The 18,445-nt window shown below is 43.0% G+C and overlaps 1 protein-coding gene across 2 annotated transcripts in view; it reads left to right on the top strand.

The window, feature by feature from the left end:
- LOC105920858 (cell migration inducing hyaluronidase 1) overlaps positions 1–18,445 on the top strand; it is a 470,202-nt gene that overhangs the window by 283,741 nt on the left and 168,016 nt on the right. The window lies entirely within an intron of this gene.

Below are 18,445 nucleotides of genomic sequence, written 5' to 3' on the forward strand. Positions count from 1 at the left end.
CTCCCACTTTGCTGTTGGACCTCTGGACGACGTTCCCTTTGGACGCATCAGCTCTCGGGCAAAGATAATAGTGGTGTTCTGCAGCACGCGGTTCTCTGCAGTCTGGCCTCTGGAAACTCTGATTTACAACAGTCACCTTCGTTATGAATCTCCAGGCATTTTTTGCAGGCTCCCAGCTTCCTGACAGCATCTCTTTTCTCTGACAGCTTAAGTGCGCAAAACTTTTGGCAGAAGTATAGCCTTTTCTTATGCTTGCCATCTCCGCAGACCACACATCCTTGAGCCTGGTTGCTCAGTTGGGTGGAAGTCCTGGTTCGAGCTTGCCGATGTTCAGGTTTTGGTTCCTCCTCTCTCAGTTGGTCCAGCTTCTCATAGATGCCTTCTTGACCTTGAAGAAACTTGAGGAGGTAGTCAAATCGCCTGTCTTCTTCAGCTTCATCACCTTTGCCCGCTACATGAAGAAGCCATTCCTTCTTCAGGCCATCAGGAAGTTTACTCTCTATTGTTTTTGTTACAAGAGGGTTCTTCATAGCACCAGTCTTGCCAAGCTCATTCAGATCGACCAGGGCTTTTTCTACAGATTGGATGAGCTCAACAATCCTCCTGGGCAGGTTCCCTTTAACTGCTTGGACGTTGTTTTGTGTTCAATCCAATTCACAGTTGCCTGGGTATTCAGAATTCAGAGCTAACCTCCTTTGGAGTTAACATCTGATATTAATACAGAGACAATATCATTGGATGGTGATAAGGAATAAGGATTTAAACTCTAATTGCAGTTACATTGGGGTTCTCACAGCCTGCTGGATAAACCTCGTCGGTTAACAGTCCGACCTGATCATTTATTCCAGCATAAATGAGTTCATAACAGCAAATTAACTAATGCATTAGTGGTATAAATACTTATAAGCTTATAGCTAACATCACCACCATTTGAACTATATTTGTTATAGCGGAATTTTGAGTTGAATGATTTATTATTTAAATTATAATACCAAATTATAATTAATAATAATAATAAGCATATTCAACCAGCTTATGGCATAACAATGGACTACCATCAGAGATCATTTTCAACAGGGGCCCTCAGTTCTGCTCCTGCCTGGGGGTCTCGGCTAGCCTTTTTTCTGGATTACGTCCTCAAACGGATGGACAATCTGAAAGGGTAAAGCAGGAGGTGGAGACCAAGCTTTGCATCCTGTGTGACCAGGACCCGTCAAGGCGGTCGCACAAATGGTCAAACATGAAGATCCATTCCACATTCCATGTCTCCAAGATCAAGCCCTTCCTGCAGTCCCATGCTGCTGCTGCAGTCCCATGACGTCACTCTCTGTGTTTCACCTGCAATCAGATCTCAGTGATGACACCTGCAACTGCTCTGATTTATATAGGAGCTGCTTCACCTGGGAGGAGCACTATATATTCCTGGCTCTCCCTGTGTGTAAGCGCCGGATTCTTAAAAGCCATCATGTTATGGCCAGTGGCCTTGGTCTGTTTTGTTTTTCATTCTTAGTGTATGTTTGCAGGTGTAGTTGCATCTTCCTGCTAGTTGGTGCCACTGTGGGAACTTCCAGCCCCCTTGTGTCTCTTCCTGGTTTGCCTTCAGCCACTCCCTGTTGCAATCATCCTCATCTGGATTGGACATTGACCTGATTGCCCCACCAATCTGTGGAGAACCCTTTTTTATTTAAACCCAGCTCTCCCACACAGACAGGGCAGCTGTGTTTTAGAGCAGCTTGCCTCTTTGCTTGGTAGTTTAGCTTGTTGAGCCTTAAAACATTATTGTTTAGCTGTGACACTTTGTGAACCTGTTAAATACCGGTTGAGTCACTAGGTCTTGTTCATTGTATAGGGTGACCACCTGTCCCGCGTAGCGCGTGTGCGCACATCGTTTGAAGCCCAATTCATGCGTCCCGCAAATTGAGACCGTGTCACGCATAATCAATGCTTTCTCAAAAAAAGTTGGTTGCTCTATCCTGGTGCCCGAGGCAGCCAAACGAACATTACTTGACGGTTCAGTAGGCCTACGCTACTGTTGCCACATCCACCTCTCAGTTGAACTGCTGACTAGGTTGTCAACTTTTTCGTTGTTGTCATGACTACTACGCACACATGTGCATACCAGACACACTGGGAAGAAACTTTTTCGGGCGCGCTTTCCAATTAGAAAATGGAGAATGAGACTGAGTGTGAGGCATCGCCACCAGCAATTAAAAAGAGAAGGTGTGGGTACAAGAAAGACTGAGAAAATGAATATTTGTCCTGCGCCTGCCTTTACCAACATCTAAGTTCACCATCCTTCCTCCCCCTTCTCATTCTGTGAACCTCTGGAGTCGTGAGTTAAGACTTTTTTTTTTTTTTTTTTTACAGTTCCTGTGGTGTAGAATTCCTGTTAATCCTTTAATTTTAAATCATAATTTATTTAAAGTGAATAAATTGTAATGAAAAATAAATAAAATTAAATAGCTAAAGTAAATCGGAATTGGAAGTGCATCTGTTCATTGAATGTTCAAAGTATTATGAATCTTTATTTAGAAAGAAATACACATTGGTCTGCCTATTCATGAGCATACATCAGCAGTGTCCCACTTGGTCCCTCAGAAACATACCCCTTGTGCTTATTAGCAGGTGGTCACCCTATCAAGGTAGCTGTCTTCTAAAGTGGTGTATGCTTTGTTTATTTTGCTTTTTGCCCTTTTTGTTTTGCTTAAGTATTGATGCTGTTTGGAGGATCAGGACTAGGTTTTGTGGCCTTAAGTCATTCTGTGTTTTTCTTTTATTTGTGTTGTGTCCCTTGGGGGTGTATTTATTGTTTCAAACTCTTTTGTTAATAACCCAAACTAAACAATAAATCATTGTTTTTTTTTTGTTTTGTTTTTTTAAATGGGATGAATGAAAACTTAATGGCTCCCAGGACCCTAAAGACTGTCCAAACCTCTTCCACCTTTCATTACAATTTCTCTGCACTTGTGCATGCTAACGTCAAACGATTGGGCTGTTCTGAGACTCGTCATGCTCCGCAAACTAAACCCTGAAGACACGTACACGGCAGGCCCCGAAGACACGTACGCGGCATACTCCGCTGTAAATCAAGAAACCGATGACGTAATCATGGATTCACCCATCGCTAGGCGTCGCAAATGGGGTCATCAAGAAATCGTGGACGGAATCAAGGATTCACTTGTCGTTAAACGCTGCAAGCGGGCTCATCAGGAAACCGAGGATGGAATCATGGATTCATCTGCCACTAAATGTTGCAAGCAGGCGCTGACCCACCTGAATGAAACTGACACAGATTCAACAAATAGAATCTTCTCAGCAACATGGCAATCAAAGACGGGGGTTACCGGTCGATGGTTTTACCGTGCTAGTCTGAGACAGGCTCAAGATAAAACAACCCCGGTTATTTTTGTGCTTGACTATTATAATGTAGACTGCGGCATGTTCAGAACCTTGTTAACCATTCCCTTTGATGCATGGCGTGACAAGATGATTGTAACAGCAGACTGGGTGTCAACGAGGTTTCGCGACTCGCAACTGGAGAGACATTTTGGCAGTCAAGAAAGCGCTGGCTTTTTAGACCCGCCCCCTCACAACAGCCGATACTGCCCCCTTCAACGTTAACCACTCTCCTTCTCAGTATAAAAAAAACATTGGGGGCTCAATGCAACTTCACTGACCAGACTTCTAACATCTGAAACCATGAGGAACTACGCGGGCAGCGGTTTGACGGTCTGGGGGCTGGATAGCGATCCTACTCCTTCAACCGGTTCAACCGCTCCAACATCACCGCAGCATGGTTCCCCGGACAGCGACAAATTCTTCCCGGGGCCGTACCACCCACCTTCACCCGCATCCTTGCCAACCCCTGAATTGTCTTCTCCCCAAAGCGACAGCAAGAGTCTCCTCACATCGCTGCAGAGGCATACCATCTACTGGTCCAGGCCCCCCGGAGGTCTGAAACTACGGCCCGAGTACTTTGTTTTATGGGATAGGAATTCCACACTTCCTGCCAGGCTTCCTGCCAGGCTTCCAGCCATGCCGTCTCTGTCAGAGACCCAGGAGGAAGATTCACAGCTTCAGGACTCGCATCATCAGAGCAGTGAAAGCTGTGGTGCACCATCTTTTGTACCACACCATCAACAAGTTCATGCATTGTAAATGTTATGGCTGCATCAATGATCGTCTAGGTCAGAGAGACCATGAATGTTTGGAGCATCTTGAGGACCGGTTCTTTGAAAGCAATTACTATCGTGTAATGCCAGTGCTTTATAATGCATGTTTCATCGGTACCATTCAGCAGTTTTTAGCCGCACGCAACATCCATCAAGACAGCGACACAGTCAGCATTGTCGCACAGGCATATCTGTACGAAATGACGCGGATTCAACGGGTGCATGACCCCATTGACCAGGTGTATGATCAGGTGGTTCTAGAAAGCCCTCAATTCAGAACTCAACTAGCTTGTGATATATTAAATGAGTCTATTCTACAATTAGCTTGTGATATATTAAATTAGTGTTTTCTACAACTAGCTTGTGATATATGAAATAAGTGTTTTAACAATTAGCTTGTGATATAATAAATTAATGTTTTCTACAATTAGCTTGTGATTGTCAGATTTGTCTCAGTGAACCCAAACAAGTACACACACACAGAGCGCAGAGCAGCAGTTCAGACAGTTTATTGCTGGGTAAAGTGATAGTGGATGAAGCGGACCAGAGTCTTTACCGGAGTAGGGTGGGCGGATGACGAATGCTGGAGCAACCTGATCAGAGTGAGCTGAAGAGTCTCGGGAGGTGCTGAGGTAGCCGAGGGACCAGAGGAGATGTGGAGGAAAACTTCATCAGAAGCACAGTGAAGGTGGCGAGCGAGATCTTCTCATAGGAGAATGAGAGATGGACTGGCGGAGAACAGGAGACTGAGGTGGGTTTATATGGAGAGCTTTGCAGGTGGACTGAGTTCAGACTGATTGAAGATTTAACAGGTGAGGGTGATTAGTGGAGACGAGCTTGAGGAGGAAGGTTCTGGAAGGTTCAGGGTGCAGCAGGCAGGATTGCACCCTGACATCACCGTCCCCTTAAGGCCGGATACCAGACGGCCCAAAAGGAACGACCCACCCAGGGCGGGCGGAGGGAGGCACGGATGGGGGGTTAGTGTCCAACAAAGGTCCCTGGGAGCCATGTGAGCAGAGAGAACTGAGGAACTTTGACAGCGCTGGAACTCTGGAGGAACTTTGACAGCGCTGGAACTCTGGAGGAACTTTGACAGCGCTGGAACTCTGGAGGAACTTTGACTGAACAACAACGTTTACATTCACAGCATGTTGAAATTACATCGCCTCCGACGTCAACGCAGGATCCTCCAAATATTGGCTGAACATGAGGTATGTTCGTGTATTTTAGAAACACCTATCGAGTACAATGCCTCGTATTACCACCATTACTTACATTTATATGATTGCGGTGTCGCAGCTCTGGCTGTCTCGGCTGAATTGTCCGCCATTATTTTCAAAATGGGAACATCTTCCCGACGTCCTTAGCCCCTCCCTTTCCGCTTTGTAGTCAAGATGGCGTCCGTTTAGTGTGCGTAGGGTCCATCGTTACACACTGCATTTTGTGCCCGTTTTTATGGGTTATCCGGGTACTTTCAGTGCACTTACTTTTTGTGTTATCTACACTACCTACTTAAAACTAAGTGTTCGAAGTGTAGAAGTAGGCGGAATGAGACACAATCGACCGTGGGAGCCATCATACCATGACAGAATATGCAGTCTACACTTCATCTCCGGTAAATACAACTTAATTTTGCACTAGTCATTGTTCTACTTAAATCATTATATAAATAAAAAAACTAGAATATATATTTAAGTCAAGACGTAAACGTTCGTTTCGTAATAATATACATACATGTACAATGTATGCAAACCCTCTGGCATGAGTCGGTGAAAAGGATTAATAGGACAAAAACACCAAAATAATCCTTTGTGAACAATGTTTTTTTATTAATTAAATGCTTATTGTGGAATCATAGTAATTTTCCGACTTTTAATTTAAATGCATGTACTGGATTTGGCAGGGAAGTCTATTGGCCAGCCCCACCAAGATTTTCTATTTCTTTTTAACATTAGTGCCATTGCTTCTGTTGCTGTCAGTCTGATGATTTACCAAGAAATATCTATATTTGTACAACCTAGAAGAATCATGGAAGATTTACCTGTTTTATTTAGAATCAGGTATTGATAGTTTGTGAGACACTTTAGTTTTTTACAATGGGTGGATGGTTTGTTTAAAGGTCTTTGCCCTGTTAAACCGGTGTTTATCTGCCTTGCATTTTTATAGCGTATGAAGTAACACTATAAAAAGAAGGTTCAAGTTTAATGCATCTGGTAGCATATTTTAAAGTTGACTGCGAATGACCTGTACGCTGCACATTTACCCCAGCGCTACAAAACATATAGAGGTCCTATGCAAATGTTGCATAGGACCTATGCAGGTACCCTATGCAGTCACTATGTCTGCACAAATGAAGAGCATTTCCCCTCATCATGCTAAATACTTAGCCTGATAAGGGTGTGACCTTTTTTGTGAATAACTATTTTCTTACTCAGGGGCATTAATAAATGGACTGTGCATAATTATTAAACTTTCCACCCAATATTGTCAGTCAAAGAATAATTTGGTCCAACAAGAAACATGGTTAACTTTCTAATGTGATTGCAAATAATGATCTATTCCGTCGTATATTGAAAAAAGGTTTGCTATACCCTATCATGCAATTGTGCATCCGCATTTTGTTTCAATAACATAGGAAAACCATGGGAAAATAATGCTTGCAGCAAAAGTCCTAATATAACATTTGTTAATCTTTCACTTTGTCATACACATTCTTCTCTGATGCCAACATGCTGGATTTCTTAAAACTGCAAATAAAAGTGACGGTAAAGCCTACTCTTTGATTAAGCCTGGTAATAATAATAGTACTTGGGGGCACTCACAGTTGCCAAATGATCAGTCGATGCTTAAATATGAAAAAGTTAAACATGATTGTAATGTCCCAGTAAAAATATTGTACAATGCCTGACGTTGCAGGTCACTGAATTCCACACCCTTGATCTATACACATGGACTATTCAGAATAGATAAAACAGGAGTGAATGTTCAGCAAATGTTTTGTATGTTCTTTTTTGATTTTGTTCGAAGGCCTGATGGGCTCCGTACATTACATTTAAGAAAATTGTGATTTTCTTAAGCTGTACAGTAGCTGTACAGGAGAGTTGATGTAAAGGAAGGGATGTTTTAAATCAATATGCTGTCCTATATCTGTTATCTAGAGGAGCTCTGAGTGAACCGTGGCTGGTATGTTTGTCTTCATCATTCCAAATGGTTAAGAAAGTACATACAGCAAAAGTTAATGCATGCAGACTTGAATTAGAATAAGATCTATTAACCATGAATCATTGTTCTACCAGTCTTTCTCTCTGGAATTAAACGACAGGATTTTAAGGGATTTCAAAAAGTATGTAAATGCTTAAAATAAAACACATAGGAATAGTTTTGAACAATTAGCCCACTAACCTAAACACGGGGGTAAAGTCTGTGACTCTGTGTTGTGCTTGACGTTGTGCGAGTTTGTTTGCCAGTGGTGAAGGTGACTTAAATATAACCAGTGAGCAAAGGTTGTATGGTACATTTCTGCCATTATCCTTCCTCAAGTCTTGCATCCTTTTATATTTAAAACACATTTTATTTTAGCTGAATAGACTCAAGGGGAGCCTCCGTATGAAGAGGATATTTCATGGTCTACAAACCCTTTTATTTCCTTGTAGATGTAATTCATTAGCGGATAGCCGCAATTTTCTTGCTTAATTTTTTAACCTGACTTCTAGTATCTGTCCTGATGCATCAATCTGGGCTGAGTCTTTAGTGCTTTTTTAATTCAATTAATTTTTTTTTTATTTACATAGCACCAATTCATTAAACATGTCATCTCAAGGCATTTTACAGAGTCAAAATCAATCATATTATACAGATTGGTCAAAAAAGTTCCTATAAAAGGGAACCAGTTAATTGCATCAAAGTCTTGACAAGCAGCATTCACTCCTGAAGAAGCGTAGAGCCACAGGGAGAGTCGTCTGCATTGTCCATGGCTTTGCAGCAATCCCTCATACTAAGCAAGCATGAAGGAATTAAAGTCTGTCTTGACACTTGCTGCTAAGCAGTAGGGCTAATTTGGAGTGACATTAAAGGAAGCAGATGGGACTGATTGTTCAGCCGTCAGAGAGGGCAAAGACAAGGAACAATCTCTGCACTCTAGATGCAGATATGTGAAGTTGATTCTCACAGACAAACTGTGTAAGATGTTACATTATTGCTTTGTGTGTATATACCGTACAGACCAAGCTCTTTACTGTCACATTTTTTATTCTCTTTTTTTTTCTGACCAACTACATTGATAAAGAAGATGCTTGGTGTTGTAAATAAAATATAACCATAATAAATTTGTGTAAATGTGAGGCTCTCACACAAACAATCAAGTACTATATATATATATATATTTTAGTTTGGAAGCAGAATGAACGGCGAGTTGATCCAAGCCAACACCACAATGTGGAAAATGTGTATGGAATTGCAGAATTAGACGTGTAAAAATGGAATATGGTAAAACTGGGATCTTTTTAGATTTTGCCCGTGAAACACAAAAACATTGACAGAGGAAGGGCAGTAAAAGAAAGCCTGTCTGAGCTTACTCAAAGCTGCATGCTGCTGTAACACTAATTAATATCCATGACGTCCAAAGCAAAACGTTTTATTTATAAAGAGGACAATAATTGTTTCTGCAGGTTTTGTGCACACGAAAAATATTGCAATATGGTAAAACAAGAGGATATTATTCAGAGAAGTAGCCAAGGGCTCTTGATAACACTGAAGGAGCTCCATAAATCTGCAGCTCAGGTGGGAGAATCTGTAGATAAGACAAGCATTGGTTGTGGATCAAACCAATCTGCCCTGTATGGTGAAATGGGAAGAAAACCACTATTAAGAGGATGACATAAGATGTTGTTTGTGTTTTACTAAAAGCTGCATGCTGTTGTCACACTAATTAACATGACGTCCAAAGCAAAACGTTTTATTTATAAAGAGGAAATTCTTTCTGCTAGTTTTGCGTACATATAAAATATTAGAACAGCAAAGACTACGCTATAGAATTAAGAAAAGGGGCATTTTAGTACCTCGTCCTTCTCCACACAACTGTTTAACAGCATTAAAACTGCAATCTTTAGGTTTGAAAAACAAGGTGTGCTAAACTTTACAAACTGTGTTTCAAAGACTAGGCGAGGAAAGACCACGGCTTATCTGACAAATCCAACTGTAAAAGCTTTTGAAACTGCACCAGTTTTATCATTATCTTGTTTTAGAATTTATGGACATATTGATTATAAGACCCAACTTCTGTTCAGCCAAGTTCCAGGGTTAAACGTTTTACTCAAATGCCAAACATTTTGTAAAAATTCAGAAAGAAAGAATATTTGATTCTGTTAAAAAAGAAAACTGTGTTTTAGTATGTGAAGTGTTGTATGTGTTATATTAATCAACAGTGAGGTAAAATGAGAAGCCCATATCTTACCTGGAGCAGATAACTAAGTTCAACTTCATGGAAGTTGACATAATCAACTAACACATCATTCTACATTTTTTATTAACATCTTGTATTATGTCTTTTAAATTGTGTTATTACAGCAGACCCTGTTAAAACATTTAGCTTTTCCATGATGATAGCTCGTGTTAAGTTTTTTCATATTTAATGCAGTTTCTTCATTAAACTCCACAACTGTTTTTCAGTCATTCCTTATCCTCATAAATTACTTAAATTCATCTATATAACCTTTTTCTCTCAGTTTAGTTATTTTTTTAACCTATGTAAGGCAGAACTGAAAAGTGCTTTACAAATAAAGTTTATTTGGTTGATACTGCAGGCCAGAGAGTAACTTCTAATAACATTTAAACAGAAATCCACTTCAAAAATCTTGAGCCACCCTTTTAATGTATAGTTTATGAGATATAATGTCTGGATATTTGTGCAAAATTAAATGAAGAAAGAACAAGAAACAGCAGTAAGCACCATAAAGTTAAATACCTACAACATTTTTCAACAAGGATGGAGAGACTGCAGAAAGCTTAATTTTATACTGATTGTGAGCCTTGATGCTAATGATGCACGAAAAAGTTGTAATTATCTAAAAAGGGCAGACAAACATTTCACACATAAATATCTTTGTCATTTTCACAGTGTGCTGAAGACATTGAGGGACACTTTTCCTTATTGCAGATCTCTTTGTAGCCTTCTGTCTGGGTTAGACCGCTTGCTGTTTTTTTGGGGCAAAAACACAAGAATAAAATCATGCGCACTTTTAAGGGTCATTTTAAGGAACTTGTAACATCAGGGGCTTTAGCTTAGACCCATTTTTCCTTCTCTCTCCTCTAAAGGAGCCCTTTACAGTCTTCATTTATGCATTTTCCTCACTATTTTTCCAGCAGCTGGATCAGCGTAAAGACGCAGCGCGAACCCCTGCGTGCTTTAAGTGTAGCAGCTGAGGGGAAAGTGTTGGACCATAGGCTTGATGAAACTCTGCCTCATTCTCAAATGAGACCAACATGGATAGAATAATGATAATCTGTAGTGTTTTTTATTGCCTGGATGTGAATCTGATAATTCATATTGTGCCTTTTATAATAAACTTAATATTTTCCTATCAAAGGTAGGAAACAAAGATTTCTTTTCCAGGGTCCAGTCAGCCACGCCCCCCAAAATTAACAAAATCTCACTCTTAATTTTTGGTAAAAATTAAGAGGTCTGGTGAGGATTAATATTTTGGCCGGTAAAAATTATGCCTGGCCGGTTGATTTTTACATCTACCAGCCAACTTGGCCGGTTAATCAGGAAGTTAATTTCGGACACTGTATACACTACCGTTCAAAAGTTTAGGGTCACATTGAAATGTCCTTATTTTTGAAGGAAAAGCACTGTACTTTTCAATGAAGATAACTTTAAACTAGTCTTAACTTTAAAGAAATACACTCTATACATTGCTAATGTGGTAAATGACTATTCTAGCTGCAAATGTCTGGTTTTTGGTGCAATATCTACATAGGTGTATAGAGGCCCATTTCCAGCAACTATCACTCCAGTGTTCTAATGGTACAATGTGTTTGCTCATTGGCTCAGAAGGCTAATTGATGATTAGAAAACCCTTGTGCAATCATGTTCACACATCTGAAAACAGTTTAGCTCGTTACAGAAGCTACAAACCTGACCTTCCTTTGAGCAGATTGAGTTTCTGGAGCATCACATTTGTGGGGTAAGTTAAAAGCTCAAAATGGCCAGAAAAAGAAAATTTTCATCTGAAACTCGACAGTCTATTCTTGTTCTTAGAAATGAAGGCTATTCCATGCGAGAAATTGCTAAGAAATTTAAGATTTCCGACAACAGTGTGTACTACTCCCTTCAGAGGACAGCAAAAACAGGCTCTAACCAGAGTAGAAAAAGAAGTGGGAGGCCGCGTTGCACAACTGAGCAAGAAGATAGGTACATTGGAGTGTGTAGTTTGAGAAACAGACGCCTCACAGGTCCCCAACTGGCATCTTCATTGAATAGTAGCCGCAAAACACCAGTGTCAACATCAACAGTGAAGAGGCGGCTGTGGGATTCTGGGCTTCAGGGCAGTTAAGCATGGTGGAGGTAATGTGATGGTCTGGGGTTTCTTTGGTGCTGGTAAGGTGGGAGATTTGTACAGGGTAAAAGGGATTCTGAATAAGGAAGGCTATCATTCCATTTTGCAACGCCATGCCATACCCAGTGGACAGCGCTTGATTGGAGCCAATTTCATCCTACAACAGGACAATGACCCTAAACACACCTTCAAATTGTGCAAGAACTATTTAGAGCAGAAGCAGGCAGCTGGTATTCTATCGGTAATGGAGTGGCCAGTGCAGTCACCAGATCTGAACCACATTGAGCTGTTGTGGGAGCAGCTTGACTGTATGGTACGCAAGAAGTGCCCATCCAACCAATCCAACTTGTGGGAGCTGCTTCTGGAAGTGTGGGGTGAAATTTCTCCAGATTACCTCAACAAATTAACAGCTAGAATGCCAAAGGTCTGCAATGCTGTAGTTGCTGCAAATGGAGGATTCTTTGACAAACGCAAAGTTTGATGTAAAGAAAATCTTATTTCAAATACAAATCATAATTTCTAACCTTGTCAATGTCTTGACTCTTTATTTCTATTCATTTCACAACATATGGTGGTGAATAAGTGTGGCTTTTCATGGAAAACACAAAATTGTTTGTGTGACCCTGTGGCGGACCACTAGGGGGCTCCACTCTCACTCAGTGGAGAGGTTGTAGTGAAGGGAAATATGTTTGTTCGTTGGTGTATATATGTATGGTTTTCTGTACAGTTGCTCTCAGTTGGAGTAGAGTAAAGAACTGTTTAAACCTGCTTCCTTTGTGTCGTCATTATCACTCCTCCACATTGGTGACCCCTGTGAGCCAACATGTCCACATCTGATGGCCTGCCCAGCTCCTCACAGCCGATCGCCGTTTCTGGTGGACTTCCACTGGCTCCTCCGGCTTCTTTTGCTGTGGCCGTTAAGATTCCGGATTTCTGGCTACATAATCCACAATCATGGTTCTTCCACGTCGAAGCACAGTTTGCTCTTCGTGGAATCTCATCGGACGACACAAAGTACCACTATGTGGTTTCAGCGCCGGATCCGCCATCTACCAGGCGTGTAATGACCCTGCTTCGCAATCCTCCGGCGGACGGAAAGTACAGCGCGCTCAAACACCTGCTTCTCCGCCGTTACTCCCTGTCCGACGCAGAACGCGCCGAGAAGTTGCTTTCTTTCTCGGGGTTAGGGGATGGCTCAGCTTTGGAGCTGATGGAAAGCATGCTTTCCTTGCTGGGTGACGACGACGGTGGGTTTCTTTTCATCCACCTGTTCCTGCGACAACTCCCAGCTCCGGTGCGGATCGCTCTGGCTAAGTCTTTCCTGCTGCGGGAGAGGGAACCGCTCGCTGGCTGAAGAAGCTGATCGCATCCTCCTGGCTTCCAAGACCTTCACGGTCCAGTTGCTGGCCAAGGAACCTACAGCTTCTTCTTCTGAGCCTTTGCCGGCTTCAGCGGTCGATCAGCCGTCGGTGATGGCAGCGATCGCCACCAGGAAACGCCAGAAGCCGGCTCTTTGCTTTTACCATCAGCGCTTCGGCGTCAGGGCGCGGCGCTGCCTCCCGCCCTGCAGCTTCAAGCCGCCGGGAAATGACCAAGCCGACGCCTGCTAGCAGCCGCGGCCATTGGCGATAAGGAGAGGCTGCTCTTTATTGAGGATTCGCGATCGGGGAGACGTTTTCTGGTGGATTCGGGTTCGCAGAAGAGCCTCGTTCCCCCGGCGGGCTCCGACAGGCTTGCTGAGGGCTGCGGTCCCCAGCCGACTGCCGCTAACGGTTCTCCCATCACAACATTCGGAGAAAGGTTGGTGACTGTCTGTTTCAATGGACGTGACTTCCAGTGGAACTTTGTAGTAGCAGCGAGTTCTGTCCCCATCATAGAGGCTGACTTCCTCTGTGCTCACGGCCTGCTTGTGGACGTTGCAAACTGGCGTTTAATTGACGCTGTGTCTTTTTCTTCACTGCCTTGTACAACGCGAGGAGCTGGGCCGTTAGTACATACAAATTTTTTAGCTTCAGGGGACGCGTTCCAGCGTTTATTGTCAGATTTTCCTTCTCTGACTCTCCCCAATTTTTCAAACACAGACACAAAGCACGGGATAGAGCATTATATCCCCACAACTGGCGCTCCAGCGTTTGCGCGCGCGCGCCGCCTTGACGCAGCAAAGCTGGCTGTTGCGCGGGAGGAGTTTGCCAACATGGAGCGTTAAGGGATCGTGAGGCACTCCAACAGCCACTGGGCGTCACCGTTGCACAAGGTGCCCAAGTCGAAAGGCCAGTGGCGGCCTTGTGGGGATTTCCGTCGGCTAAATACATGACCGAGAATGACCGTTATCCTATCCCCAACATCCAGGATTTCTCTGTCCATCTCTCCGGATGGATTTGGTGCGGGGTTATCACCAGGTCCCCGTGAGAGCTGAGGACATTCCTAAAACCGCGGTGATCACTCCGTTTGGCCTGTTTGAGTTTTTACGCATGCCATTCGGCCTTAAAGGTGCGGCTCAAACATTTCAGCGGTTGATGGATTCCGTTCTGCGTGGGTTGTCCTTCGTTTTTGTGTATTTGGAAGACATCCTTGTGGCCAGCAGCTCAGCCGAACAGCACATGTCCCACCTACGTCAGGTTTTTCAACGTTTGGCGGCACATGGCCTGATTGTCAAACCCTGCAAAATGCCTATTTGGGTTGCCGGTCATTGACTTTTTGGGACACCGCATTTCTGCCAGTGGTGCGGTCCCATTGCCACAGAAAGTTCAGGCGGTGGCAGATTTTCCCCGCCCCCAGACGGTTAAAGCCCTGCAGGAGTTCTTGGGGATGGGTAATTTTTACAACTGCTTTATCCCCAAAGCAGCACATCTTCTGCAGCCGCTTTACGGTGCGCTCAAACAAAGAAAAGCCACCGACAGCATCGACTGGGTCCCTGAATGCCTCCAAGCGTTTGGTGGCGCTAAGTCTGCTTTGGCCGATGCTGCTCTTCTGGCCCACCCTTCCCAGTCAGCACAGATCGCGTTGACAACTGATGCATCTGACGTGGCTGTTGGGGCGGTTTTGGAGCAGCGTGTCTCTGGTGTTTGGCAGCCACTTATGTATACATATGTATACACATATATATATATATATATATATATATATATATATATATATATATATATACACACTCACCGGCCACTTTAGTAGGTACCCCATGCTAGTAACGGGTTGGACCCCCTTTTGCCTTCAGAACTGCCTCAATTCTTCGTGGCATAGATTCAACAAGGTGCTGGAAGCATTCCTCAGGGAGTTTGGTCCATATTGACATGATGGCATCACACAGTTGCCGCAGATTTGTCGGCTGCACATCCATGATGCGAATCTCCCGTTCCACCACATCCCAAAGATGCTCTATTGGATTGAGATCTGGTGACTGTGGAGGCCATTTGACTATAGCAAACTCATTGACATGTTCAAGAAACCAGTCTGAGATGATTCCAGCTTTATGACATGGCGCATTATCCTGCTGAAAGTAGCCATCAGAAGTTGGGTACATTGTGGTCATAAAGGGATGGACATGGTCAGCAACAATACTCAGGTAGGCTGTGGCGTTGCAACGATGCTCAATTGGTACCAAGGGGCCCAAAGAGTGCCAAGAAAATATTCCCCACACCATGACACCACCACCAACAGCCTGAACCGTTGATACAAGGCAGGATGGATCCATGCTTTCATGTTGTAGACGCCAAATTCTGACCCTACCATCCGACTGTCGCAGCAGAAATCGAGACTCATCAGACCAGGCAATGTTTTTCCAATCTTCTATTGTCCAATTTCGATGAGCTTGTGCAAATTGTAGCCTCAGTTTCCTGTTCTTAGCTGAAAGGAGTGGCACCCGATGTGGTCTTCTGCTGCTGTAGCCCATCTGCCTCAAAGTTCGACGTACTGTGCGTTCAGAGATGCTCTTCTGCCCACCTTGGTTGTAACGGGTGGTTATTTGAGTCACTGTTGCCCTTCTATCAGCTCGAACCAGTCTGGCCATTCTCCTCTGACCTCTGGCATCAACAAGGCATTTCCGCCCACAGAACTGCTGCTCACTGGATGTTTTTTCTTTTTCGGACCATTCTCTCTAAACCCTAGAGATGGTTGTGCGTGAAAATCCCAGTAGATTAGCAGTTTCTGAAATACTCAGACCAGCCCTTCTGGCACCAACAATCATGCCACGTTCAAAGTCACTCAAATCACCTTTCTTCCCCATACTGATGCTCGGTTTGAACTGCAGGAGATTCTCTTGACCATGTCTACATGCCTAAATGCACTGAGTTGCCGCCATGTGATTGGCTGCTTAGAAATTAAGTGTTAACGAGCAGTTGGACAGGTGTACCTAATAAAGTGGCCGGTGAGTGTATGTATATATATATATATATATATATATATATGTATATGTGTATATGTATATGTGTATATATATATATATATATATATATATATATATGTGTGTATATGTGTATATATGTATATATGTATATGTGTGTGTGTGTGTGTATATATATATATGTATATATATATACATACATATACATATTGTCATGGTTTAAGTTTTGTCTGGCTTCTTTGTTATTTTGTAGTTCACTTAGCTCTCCCTCACTCAGCTTTAGTCACACCCCTGGACACTAATTAGTTTTCATTCCCGTCACATGTCAGGCTGCAATTACCCCTGATCTGTTGCCACCTGTGTTCTCCTCTTTATAAGACTCACCTCATTCTGTTCTCGTCGCCGGTGCATAGTGTTCACTCCCGCTCAGTCTCTGCCAGAATTCTTGTCAGCTCAGTTTTTTGTTACAGTCAGCCTGAAGACTTCCTTCAACTTTGTTTTTTGTTACAGTCAGCCAATAGACTTTCTGTCAGCTTTGTTTTTGTTCCAGTCTCAGCCTAGATCCAGCTCAGCTCTGTTCCCACTCCTGTTCTTATCTCCTGGTGAGCTGTTCCGGTCTCAAGTCCACGGTTCAGATGTTCTGGTCTCCAGTCCATGGATCAGATGTTCTGGTCTCAAGTCTACGGCTCAGATGTTCTGGTCTCAAGTCCATGGCTCAGATGTTCTGGTCTCAAGTCCACGGCTCAGATGTTCTGGTCTCAAGTCTACGGCTCAGATGATCTGCTCTCAAGTCCACGGCTCAGATGTTCTGGTCTCAAGTCCACGGCTCAGACATTCTGGTCTCAAGTCCTCAGCTCAGATGTTCCGTCCTGGTTGCTAGTCTTCGGCTCCAGAGTTCCTCCCGGTCAGTCTCGCCACACGCCTCCTGCCGGCCAGCTTCTGCACCCTACACCTCCGTCTGTTGAAAGACTCTGGTTCCATCATCATCCATCTTTCACACTTTTCAATAAACTCACTCCTAAGAACTAGCTCTGTGTGTGCGTGCTGTGTCCGAGTTCATCCTAGAAAAATATCCTGACACACATATATATATATATATATATATATATATATATATATATATATATATATATATATATATATATATATATATATGTGTGTGTATATATATATATATATGTGTGTATATATATATATATATATGTGTGTATATATATGTATATATATTAGGGCTGGGCAAGTTAATGCGTTAATTTTGCGTTAACTCATTAGACTAATAACGGCGATATTTACTTTAACGCGGGTTAACGCATGTTGCTCACATGCTTTTATTTTGTGAAGGTCTGTTGCTGCGGTGTAGGGGTTTGAATCAGAACAGTAGGTGGCGATAATGCGCCAATAACCTCGCTTTCAGCCCAGCCTCGGATTCAAAGAGGAAGAAAGGTGCTGGCCGGAAAAAAACAAAGCAGACATGCGGAAGGTGGTGTTTCCCGCAGGAATTTGCTTAGGCGAGGCGGTGAGTTGGCGAACGGAACAAGTTTTGTGCGGAGCTGAGCGGGGTCTGCATCGACGCCGTCGGTGAAGTCGCTTTGCGTTTCAAAGTATCCATGTGTTTTTGCCTGTTTTCCCCCTGCCATTCACTATATGCACGCGAGAAAGCAACAACAAAAAAACTGCGTGTTTAATGTCAAATAAACGCAATCAACGCAAGCATGTCGAGTTAGCAATTCAATTCAATTCAATTTTATTTATATAGCACCAAATCATGAAACATGTCATCTCAAGGCACTTTACAAAATCAAGTTCAATCATATTATACAGATTGGGTCAGATTATACAGATTGGTCAAAAATGTCCTATGTAAGGAAACCAGTTTATTGCATCAAAGTCCCGACATGCAGCATTCACTCCTGGGGAACCGTAGAGCCACAGGGAGAGTCGTCTGCATTGTACATGGCTTTGCTGCAATCCCTCATACTGAGCAAGCATGAAGCGACAGTGGGAAGAAAAACTCCCCATTAACGGGAAGGAAAACCTCCGGCAGAACCGGGCTCAGTATAAACGGTCATCTGCCTCGACCGACTGGGTTACAGAAGACAGAGCAGAGACACAACAAGAGAGACAAAAAAGCACAGAAGCACACATTGAACTAGTAATCTGTTCTACATTAGATGGTAGTAGCGGGTGAGCCGTCTTCTCTGGATGATGTCACAGTTAACAGAACGCCAGACCAGGTGTACCTACTATGAAGAAAGAGAGAGCAAAAAGTTAAAAGCTGAAATGACGACAGTCATTTCAATGTAATACAATGCAAAACTGGAGAACAGTAGACTGAAGAACAGTAGAAATCAGTAAAGTGAGAAAATTAGACCCTGATG

The sequence above is a fragment of the Fundulus heteroclitus genome, unplaced genomic scaffold (genome assembly GCF_011125445.2).
Source record: "Fundulus heteroclitus isolate FHET01 unplaced genomic scaffold, MU-UCD_Fhet_4.1 scaffold_121, whole genome shotgun sequence".
Classification (NCBI taxonomy): Eukaryota; Metazoa; Chordata; class Actinopteri; order Cyprinodontiformes; family Fundulidae; genus Fundulus; species Fundulus heteroclitus.